Source organism: Arachis hypogaea, chromosome 7 (genome assembly GCF_003086295.3).
Source record: "Arachis hypogaea cultivar Tifrunner chromosome 7, arahy.Tifrunner.gnm2.J5K5, whole genome shotgun sequence".
Taxonomy (NCBI): Eukaryota; Viridiplantae; Streptophyta; class Magnoliopsida; order Fabales; family Fabaceae; genus Arachis; species Arachis hypogaea.
Genome location: NC_092042.1, coordinates 43,957,722 through 43,968,846, shown reverse-complemented (window position 1 = coordinate 43,968,846; position 11,125 = coordinate 43,957,722). Strand labels below are relative to the sequence as shown.

Genomic DNA, 11,125 nt, shown 5'->3' with positions numbered 1-11,125 from the left:
GAGTTCCTATGGATGCCAATCATTCTGAATTTCAAAGGATAAAGTGAGATGCCAAAATTGTTCAGAAACAAAAAGCTACTAGCCCCGCTCATCTAAATTAGAATCTGAGCTTCACTTAAAACTCTGAGATATTATTGCTTCTTAATTTTTTTTATCCTATTTTATTTATCTAGTTGCTTGGGGACAAGCAACAGTTTAAGTTTGGTGTTGTGATGAGCGGATATTTTATACGCTTTTTGGGGGTAATTTCATGTAGATTTTAGCATGTTTTAATTAGTTTTTAATAGAATTTTATTAGTTTTTAAGAAAAAATCATATTTCTGGACTTTACTATGAGTTTGTGTGTTTTTCTGTGAATTCAGGTATTTTCTGGCTGAAATTGAAAGAGCTGAGCAAAAATCTAATTTAGGCTGAAAAAGGACTGCTGATGCTGTTGGATTCTGACCTCCCTGCACTCGGAATGGATTTTTTGGAGCTACAGAAGTTCAATTGGCACGCTCTTAATTTGGTTGGAAAGTAGACATCCAGAGATTTCCAGTAATATATAATAGTTCATACTTTGCGCGAAGATAGATGATGTAAACTGGCGTTCAACGCCAGTTCCATGTTGCAGTCTGGCGTCCAGCGCCAGAAACAGGTTACAAGTTGGAGTTCAATGCCAAAAACACATTACAACCTGGCGTTCAACTCCAGAAACAGCCCAGGCACGTGAGAAGCTTAAGTCTCAGCCCCAACACACACCAAGTGGGCCCCAGAAGTGGATTTCTGTACCAATTATCTTAGTTTACTCATTTTCTGTAAACCTAGGTTACTAGTTTAGTATTTAAACAACTTTTAGAGACTTATTTTGATCTCATAACATTTTTAGATCTGAATTTTATACTCTTTGACGGCATGAGTCTCTAAACTCCATTGTTGGGGGTGAGGAGCTCTGCAGCGTCTCGATGAATTAATGCAATTATTTCTGTTTTTCCATTCAAACATGCGTGTTCCTATCTAAGATGTTCATTCGCGCTTAACTATGAAGAAGGTGGTGATCCATGCCACTCATCACCTTCCTCAATCCATGAACGTGTGTCTGACAACCACCTCCATTCTACATCAGATTGAATGAGTATCTCTTAGATTCCTTAATCAGAATCTTCGTGGTATAAGCTAGAATTGATGGCGGTATTCATAAGAATCCGGAAAGTCTAAACCTTGTCTGTGGTATTCCGAGTAGGATTCTGGGATTGAATGACTGTGACGAGCTTCAAACTCACGAGTGTTGGGCGTGATGACAAACATAAAAGAATCAAAAGATTCTATTCCGACATGATCGAGAACCAACAGCTGATTAGCCATGCTGTGACAGAGTATTTGGACCATTTTCACTGAGAGGATGGGAAGTAGCCATTGACAACGGTGACACCCTACATAGAGCTTGCCATGGAAGGAACTTTGCACTTTTTCATGAGAAGAATATTACCTTACAGGAATTCAGAAGACAAAACATCTCCAAAACTCCAACATATTCTCCATTATTGCACAACAAGTACTTATTTCACGCACTTTTATTTTTTAGTAATTCAAACTGATAATCATAATTGATCTCCTGAATAAGAATAATAAAATAATCATAGCTTGCTTCAAGCCAACAATCTCCGTGGGATCGACCCTTACTCACGTAAGGTATTACTTGGACGACCTAGTGCACTTGCTGGTTAGTTGTGCGGATTGCAAAAGTGTGATTGCAATTTTGTGCACCAATGTGAGTGGTGAAGAGGTGATGGGGAAGAGTGATTGAGGTGATTGGTGAATGATGTATGGGGAAGAGTGTTATGAAAAGGTATGAAAGAGAGAGGGAGAAGGTTGGTGGGGATCTTGTGGGGTCCACAGATCCTGAGGTGATCCTGTGGGGTTCACAGATCCTGAGGTATCAAGGATGAATCATCCCTGCACCAATTAGGTGTGTAAAATGCCCTCTGCCTGCAATCCTGGCATTTAACGCCAGACTAAAGCTTGTTTCTGGCGTTAAACACCCAAATGTAGCATGTTTCTGGTGTTTAACACCAGCCTGATACTTGTTGTTGGCGTTAAATGCCAGCTTTCCTCAGGGTGCAATCCTGGCGTTTAAACGCCAGACTGCTGCTTGTTTTTGGCATTCAACGCCAGATTCATGCTCTGTTCTGGCGTTGAACGCTAGCCAGATGCTCCTTACTGGCGTTTAAATGCCAATAAGCTCTTCCTCTAGGATGTGCTGTTTCTTCTGCTGTTTTTGATTCTGTTTTTAATTTTAGGAATTGTTTTGTGACTCCACATGATCATAAACCTAATAAAACATAAAAGAACAATAGAAATATAGATAAATAAATATTGGGTTGCCTCCCAATAAGCACTTCTTTAATGTCAATAGCTTGACAGTGAGCTCTCATGGAGCTCACAGATCATCAGAGCATTGTTGGGACCTCCCAACACCAAACTTAGAGTTTGAATGTGGGGGTTCAACACCAAACTTAGAGTTTGGTTGTGGCCACCCAACACCAAACTTAGAGTTTGATTGTGGGGCCTTTGTTTGACTTTGTATTGAGAGAAGCTTTTCATGCCTCCTCTCTATGGTTGCAGAGGAAAATCCTTGAGCTTTAAACACAAGGTAGTCCCCATTCAATTGAAGGACTAATTCTCATCTGTCAACATCAATCACAGCTTCTGCTGTGGCTAAGAAGGATCTTCCAAGAATAATGGATTCATTCTCATCCTTCCCAGTGTCTAAGATTATGAAATCAGTAGGGATGTAAAGGCCTTTAACCTTCACTAACACGTCCTCTACCAATCCATAAGCTTGTCTTATTGACTTGTCTGCCATCTCTAATGAGAATGTGGTGGCCTGTACCTCAAAGATTCCCAGCTTCTCTATTACAGAGAGTGGCATAAGATTTATACCTGACCCTAGGTCACATAGAGCCTTCTCAAAGGTCATGGTGCCTATGGTACAGGATATTAAGAATTTAGCAGGATCTTGTTTCTTTTGAGGTAGAGTTTGCTGAACCCATGTATCTAGTTCACTAATGAGCAAGGGAGGTTCACCTTTCCAAGTCTTATTACCAAACAACTTGGCATTTGATGCATGAAAACTTGTCTCTCAACAAATTTCCCTTCGGCAAGTATACCGAATTGTCGTCAAGTAAAATTCACAATAGAGTGAGGTCGAATCACACAAGGATTGATTGGTCAAGCAACTTTAGTTGGAAAAATATGCTAGTTGAGCTAAACAGAATTTAGATTGAGAACTTGCAGAAATTTAAATGACTGGAAAGTAACTAACAGAAATTAAAGTGCAGAATCTTAAATGGGGATTTGGGGTAATGAGCATGAAAATAAATGGCAGAACGTAAAGAGAATGGGTAAGATCAGAGATGGGGTAATCATTGGGTTCAGGAGATGTTGCATTCTCCAGATCAAGTTCATTCTCATATCTTCCTCAATCAATGCATTCATTGATCTCCTTGGCAATCTTAAGTGATTGGATCCTAATTCCTTGGCAATTCAATCTCTCTAAACTTGAACAATTGCCCAATTCCTTGATTTAATTGCTCATGGGAAGAGATGAAGTGTGGTCACTGATTATACCACATGTATTTCCAAATCAAAGTGTTGGGAGGATTACATGTCACTATATCCGCCCAGACCCCAATTTGGTCCAACATGAGAAAGCATTTCTAGCATGATCTCCTCATCACTTTTCCAAGTCTCAAAGGAGATCCAATTATGGAGAGTTTCTTTTCCAAGACAACTAACCAATTGATTTAAGATCGAAAGCTTTCTAGTAAGATCAAGAGAAAAGAAAGAAGAAGAATGAAAACTATAATTGATTCATCAAATTACAATAGAGCTCCCTAACCCAATGAAAGGGGTTTAGTTGTTCATAGCTCTAGAAATGAAAAATAGCAGAAAAGAAGAATCCATGCTAAAAGTGCAGAAAAGTAAATCTATAGAGAGTAGTTCCCGAAAGTGCCAAGCTTCTCTATAGTTCAAAACTACCCCTATATATACTACTCCTCTTGATCTTCTAGTGAGTTCTTCAAGTCTTGGATGTGGGCTCTAGATCTTGAGTTAAAGCAGTTCTCATCTTTAGTGGGCCTAGCTTGCAGAGAAATATGAATTAGGCTTGGGTATTTAGTGAGATTAACGTTGGGTGCCATTGTGGGTTCGAGAACATTAGTGGCATTCACTTTTTCCACTAACGTTCCACCCTTATGTACCCACGTTAACTCCAACGTTAGTGGTCTTAACGTGACCACTAACGTTGCCTTTTCAATTTTTGGCCAACGTTATTGGGACTCACTTTTCCCAATAACGTTGGCTTGTACCCCTTCGTGAACGTTAGTGGGAATCACTTTTCCCATTAATGTTGCTTGATGCCCTTTGTTCCTACGTTAGAGTTCACGTTAGTGTAGCTAACGTGACTCTTAACGTAGGTGTGTTTCACCTTTGAGAGCGTTAGTGACACTCACCTTTGTCACTAACGCTCCAAATGCCCAAATTTTCTACGTTGGAACTCACGTTAACTAAGTTAATGTGGCTCTTAATGTAGTAGTGATGCCATCTTCCAACGTTAGTGACAAAAGTGAGTGTCACTAACGTTGGCTCTTTGATCTCAACTCCACGTTAACTTTCACGTTAATGGTCTTAACGTGAAAGTAAACGTAGGCAATGCTAGTTGGTCCAACGTTAGTGACAAAAGTGAGTGTCACTAACGTTGGCTTTTGTTTTCCTCTTCCACGTTAGAGTTCACATTAACTAAGTTAACGTGACTCTTAAGGTGGATCATTGCCAAGTTCTCCAACGTTAGTGGTGTTCACTTTTACCACTAACGTTGGAGGAAAATGTTATTGGTGTTCACGTTTTCTCTTAACATTGGAGTTCCCTTTTTCTTCTACGTTAACTACCACGTTAACTTAGTTAACGTGGCAAGTAACGTGAGCTATGGATGGCTTCGCAGGCGTTATTGGTGATCACTTTTCTCATTAACGTTGCAAGCTTTTTACCATTCCACGTTAGTGTTCACGTTAACTAGGTTAACGTGAATACTAACGTGGTTCTTCCTTGCTTCCTTTGCCCTGAAATCAAGCAATTAAAGTGTATCAAAGCTCTAGCCAAAGTCATGAGATTATGCATCATCAATTTATCATGCAATTCTAGCAAAATTCTCATGAAATCATGCAAAGTTTATAATAGTTGCTTGAATCAAGGTGTAATTGCAATTTCATCCAAAACTTGCCTTATTCACTAAGAAAATGCATGAAACTACCCTAAAACAATAAAGAAAAGGTCAGTGAAACTGGCCTAAATGCCCTGGCATCACAACACCAAACTTAAAGCTTGCTTGTCCCTAGCAAGTACTGAAGCATAAGAAGAATGAAATGGAAGAACAAGAAGATAAAATAGAAGTAGACTTCCTGGTTTCTGGGGTTTCATGCATAGCAACTTAGGTTCCTCCCCTTTAGGTTTCAAGCCTTTATCAACTCCTTGGTCACTTTTTTGATTGCATCCTTTGAGACTTCTTTCTTATTGATCCTTCCTTCTTTTTTCAAAGTTTATTTTTCTTTCTGCTAAGTGCTTTGTAAGAGGGCGACTCTTTATGATAAGCTTTCGGCCAACACTCCCAAACCAGTTGCTTTAAGGTGCTAGGTGTTAAGACACCCCTAAGGACTTACTTCCTCAAGTCTCTTTCTCTCATACATACACACCACAGGCACATGGTTTGTTGTTTTCCTTTCTTGAGACCTTGGTGTCCAGCACCTCTTTGGGTTACTAAGTGTTCTGTAGCAAAGGTTACTCTTAATAGTGGACTTTCAGCTGATAATCCTGGATTAGTTAATCCAAGTTACCAAGTGATAAGGCATCCCTAAGAGCTTATTCATCCAAGTATATCCCTTGTACATAAACACCACAGACATATGCCTCAATTTTGAAACCCTTGGTGCCTAGCATTGTTTCTTATTGTGTTTCTTTCTTTTTCACTTTTATTGCTCTTCTCTTTTCTTATTGGGATCTTATTGTTTAGTTAATCTCAAAGGGTGTGTCTCAAACATAGGACTCAGGATAGATAGTTGCTTTCTTTCCTTATCTGGTGAACCAACTTAGCTTACTAATCATCCTACCACAAACATTCAGAATGAACTTCATAAAATAACTCCACTCTTGTTCTTTTCATAACATTTTCTTTTTGATTAACTTAAAGAGACAAGCATACAAGTAAGAAAGATGAAAGTGAACACTCAAGACATTAAGCTAGCACATTTAACCTAAGCAACGAAATTTAAATGCAAAATTAAAAGTCCTAAACTACTCATGGAAGCATGTTCTATTTCATACATGATTTTCCTTATTTAAAGCTTTGAAAAAGGTAAACTAAGAAGGAACTTCACCACCTTTCACTTGTTGGCATGCTCATGTTCTTCTGCTTCCTTGCCCTCTTTAAGTTTACTTTGTCCACTTGGGCTTCCTCTCATCAAATTCATTCTGGCTACCTTCTAGTCCTCCAGTGCCTTCCTTACTGATTCATGACTTTGTTCTACCCTTTCGCGCTCCACTCGTGCTAACTCATCCTTTACATCTTCATATTTTCTTATCCCAGGATGCAAAGCAGGTAGTTGTCCGACTAAGTACCCAAGCCTGGCTTGGGTATTCACATGATACCCAGTCTCACTCATGTAGACACCTTCCAAAAATGCTCTGTATTCATCGAAAAGATCTGCTTGTTCTCTCTGTTTCCGATGCATCTCATGGATGTGTGCACCTTGATGTGCTTGGATATTGGTTAGCCTTTGGATGGCTTCTTGTTGTTGATCTTGCTTCTGATTCAGGTTATGGAAGGATTCACTCCATTATCTCCCTTGTTCTATTTGCTGATTGATGAGCGGATAATTTGTACGCTTTTTGGCATTGTTTTTAGTATGTTTTTAGTATGATCTAGTTAGTTTTTAGTATATTTTTATTAGTTTTTAGTTAAAATTCACTTTTCTGGACTTTACTATGAGTTTGTGTGTTTTTCTGTGATTTCAGGTACTTTCTGGCTAAAATTGAGGGACCTGAGCAAAAATCTGATTCAGAGACTAAAAAAGAACTGCAGATGCTATTGGATTCTGACCTCTCTACACTCGAAGTGGATTTTCTGGAGCTACAGAAGCCCAATTGGCGAGCTCTCAACGGCGTTGGAAAGTAGACATCCTGGGCTTTCCAGAAATATATAATAGTCCATACTTTGCCCAAGATTTGATGGCCCAAACCGGCGTTCAAAGTCAGCATCAGAATTCCCAGCGTTAAACACCGGAACTGGCACAAGGATGAGAGTTAAACGCCCAAACTGGCATAAAAGCTGGCGTTTAACTCCAAGAGAAGTCTCTACACGAAAATGCTTCAATGCTCAGCCCAAGCACACACCAAGTGGGCCCGGAAGTGGATTTTTATGTCATTTACTCATCTCTGTAAACCCTAGGCTACTAGTTCTCTATATATAGGACCTTTCACTATTGTATTTTCATCTTTGGATTATTTTAGATCCTTTGATCATCTTTGGACATCTAGTTCTTAGATCATTGGGAGGCTGGCCTCACGGCCATGCCTAGACCTTGTTCTTATGTATTTTCAACGATGGAGTTTCTACACACCATAGATTAAGGTGTGGAACTCTGCTGTACCTCGAGTATTAATGCAATTATTATTGTTCTTCTATTCAATTCCACTTGTTCTTGTTCTAAGATATCACTTGTTCTTCAACTTGATGAATGTGATGATCCGTGACACTCATCATCATTCTCACCTATGAACGCGTGCCTGACAACCACCTCCGTCCTACCTTAGATTAGGTGGATATCTCTTGGATTCTTTAACCGGAATCTTCGTGATATAAGCTAGAATTGATGGCGGCATTCAAGAGAATCCGGAAGGTCTAAACCTTGTCTGTGGTATTCTGAGTAGGAATCAATGATTGAATGGCTATGACGAGCTTCAAACTCCTGAAGGCTGGGCGTTAGTGACAAACGCAAAATAATCACTGGATTCTATTCCAACCTGATTGAGAACTGACAGATGAATAGCCGTGCCGTGACAGGGTGCGTTGAACATTTTCACTGAGAGGATGGGAGGTAGCCACTGACAACGGTGAAACCCTTGCATACAGCTTGCCATAGAAGGGAGTAAGAAGGATTGGATGAAGACAGTAGGAAAGCAGAGAGACGGAAGGGACCAAGCATCTTCATACGCTTATCTGAAATTCCTACCAATGAATTACATAAGTATCTCTATCTTTATCTTTATGTTTTATTCATCATTCATAACCATTTGAGTTTGCCTGACTAAGATGTACAAGGTGACCATAGCTTGCTTCATACCAACAATCTCTGTGGGATCGACTCTTACTCGCGTAAGGTTTATTACTTGGACGACCCAGTACACTTGCTGGTTAGTTGTGCGAAGTTGTGTTTATGCCATGGTATTGAACACCAATTTTTTGGATTCATCACCGGGGATTATTTGAGTTGTGTAAAGTATTGATCACAATTTCGTGCACCAAGTTTTTGGCGCTGTTGCCGGGGATTGTTGAGTTTGGACAACTCACGGTTCATCTTGTTGCTTAGATTAGGTATTTTTTCTTCAGAATTCTTAAGAATGAATTTTAGAGTTTCATGATGATCTGTTGAAGTCTGGCTGGCTGTGAAGCCATGTCTAATTTTATTGGACCGAGGTTTCAACTTATCATCACAAGAGCTTGTTGATTTCTATCAATCTTGTTGTTGGAGCAGTGATCTGCTAAGGCTTGGCTGGCCATTGGCCATGTCTAGTGTTTTGGACCGGAGCTTTCTTTGAAAGCTTGGCTGGCTATGAAGCCATGTCTAATTCCTGGACCGGAGTCTTAGACTAACATTGCATGATTCCTGGAATTCTCATTAAGAATTTTGATATCTTTATTTTCTTCTCTACTTAATTTTTGAAAAAAAAAATTTACAAAATCATAAAAAACCAAAAATATTTCTTGTTGAGTCTAGAGTCTCATGTTAAGTTTAGTGTCAATTGCATGTTTTTGTTCTTCTTGCATTCATTCATGTGTCTTAAGTGATCTTCAAGATGTTCTTGATGATTTCATTGCTCTGATCTTTGAATTCTCTTGACTTGAGTGTTTTGTTGTTTCTCATGTGCATTCTCATTCTGTTAGTGTCAGTAGTATACAAACTGCTAAGTTTGGTGTCTTGCATGTATTGTTATTTGATTTTAATTGCATTTTGATTATTCCTCATTATTAAAAATCCAAAAATATTTTTAATTTGTGTCTTTTCAAGTCAATAATACAGAGAATTGAAGATTCAGAACATACAGCAGAGGAATTACACAGAAAAAGCTGGGCATTCAAAACGCCTAGTAAGGAAGGCAAACTGGCATTTAAACGCCAGCCAGGGTGCCTGGCTGGGCGTTTAACGCCCAAAAGGGTAGTGTTTTGGGCGTTAAACGCCAGAATGTGCACCATTCTGGGCGTTTAACGCCAGGATGGCACAAGAGGGAAGATTTTGTTTTTAATGCAGATTTTTTTTAAGTTTTCAAATTTTTTTCAAAATTAAATCTTTTTCAAATCATATCTTTTCAATCAAATCTTTTTCAAAATCAATTTCTTTCTACTTTCAAAGATACTTGCTATCAATTAATGATTTGATTCAACATTTCAAGTATGTGCCTTTTCTGTTGAGAAAGGTTTAATGTTTGAATCATATCTTTTCTTGATAGCCAAGTCATTAATTTTCAAAATCAAATCTTTTTAAAATGTTTTTCAAATCATATCTTCTCAATCACATCTTTTTAAAACCAATCATATCTTCTTAACCACATCTTTTTCAAAATAGTTTTCAATCAAATCTTTTTAATTTCTAATTTCAAAATCTTTTTCAAAAATCACTTTACTTCTTTCTCAATCATGGTTTTCGAAAATCAACTAAAGTTTTTCAAAATGTTTTCAAAATCTTTTACTTTAATTTTCGAAAATTTCTTCCCCTCTTCTCACATCCTTCTATTTATGGACTAACACTATTCCTTAATGCACAATTCGAACTCCATCTTTCTTGATAAGTTCGAATTCTCTACCTCTTCCTTCCATTTTTCTTTTCCTCTAACAGCTCAAGGAATCTCTATACCGTGACATAGAGGATTCCATATTTTCTTGTTCTCTTCTCTTTCATATGAGCAGGAGCAAAGACAAAAGCATTCTTGTTGAGGCTGATCCTGAACCTGAAAGGACCTTGAAGCGAAAGCTAAGAGAAGCTAAGGCACAACTCTCTGTAGAGGACCTAACAAAAATCTTCAAAGAAGAAGAACACATGGCAGCCGAAAACAACAACAATGCCAACAATGCAAGGAAGGTGCTGGGTGACTTTACTGCACCTACTCCCGACTTCTATGGGAGAAGCATCTCTATCCCTGCCATTGGAGCAAACAACTTTGAGCTTAAGCCTCAATTAGTTTCTCTAATGCAACAGAATTGCAAGTTCCACGGACTTCCATTAGAAGATCCTCATCAGTTTTTAGCTGAATTCTTGCAAATCTGTGACACTGTCAAGACTAATGGGGTTGACCCTGAGGTCTACAGACTTATGCTATTCCCTTTTGCTGTAAGAGACAGAGCTAGGATATGGTTGGACTCACAACCTAAAGAAAGCCTGAACTCTTGGGAAAAGCTAGTCAATACCTTCTTGGCAAAGTTCTTTCCACCTCAAAAATTGAGTAAGCTTAGAGTGGAAGTCCAAACCTTCAGACAGAAGGAAGGAGAATCCCTCTATGAAGCTTGGGAAAGATACAAACAATTAATCAGAAAGTGCCCCTCTGATATGCTTTCTGAATGGAGCATCATAGGTATTTTCTATGATGGTCTCTCTGAACTATCCAAGATGTCTTTGGATAGCTCTGCTGGAGGATCTCTTCATCTGAAGAAGACGCCTACAGAAGCTCAAGAGCTGACTGAAATGGTTGCAAATAACCAATTCATGTACACTTCTGAAAGGAATCCTGTGAACAATGGGACAAATCAGAAGAAAGGAGTTCTTGAGATTGACACTCTGAATGCCATATTGGCTCAGAACAAGATATTGACTCAGCAAGT

The 11,125-nt window shown here is 38.8% G+C and overlaps 1 non-coding gene across 1 annotated transcript; it reads right to left on the bottom strand.

Moving 5' to 3' along the window:
• Nucleotides 1–10,751: 10,751 nt before the first annotated feature.
• On the bottom strand, nucleotides 10,752–10,859 carry LOC112704597 (small nucleolar RNA R71). Its single transcript, XR_003155214.1, has one exon. It is a non-coding gene; the product is annotated as a small nucleolar RNA R71 (small nucleolar RNA).
• Between the last annotated feature and the right edge of the window lie 266 nt (nucleotides 10,860–11,125).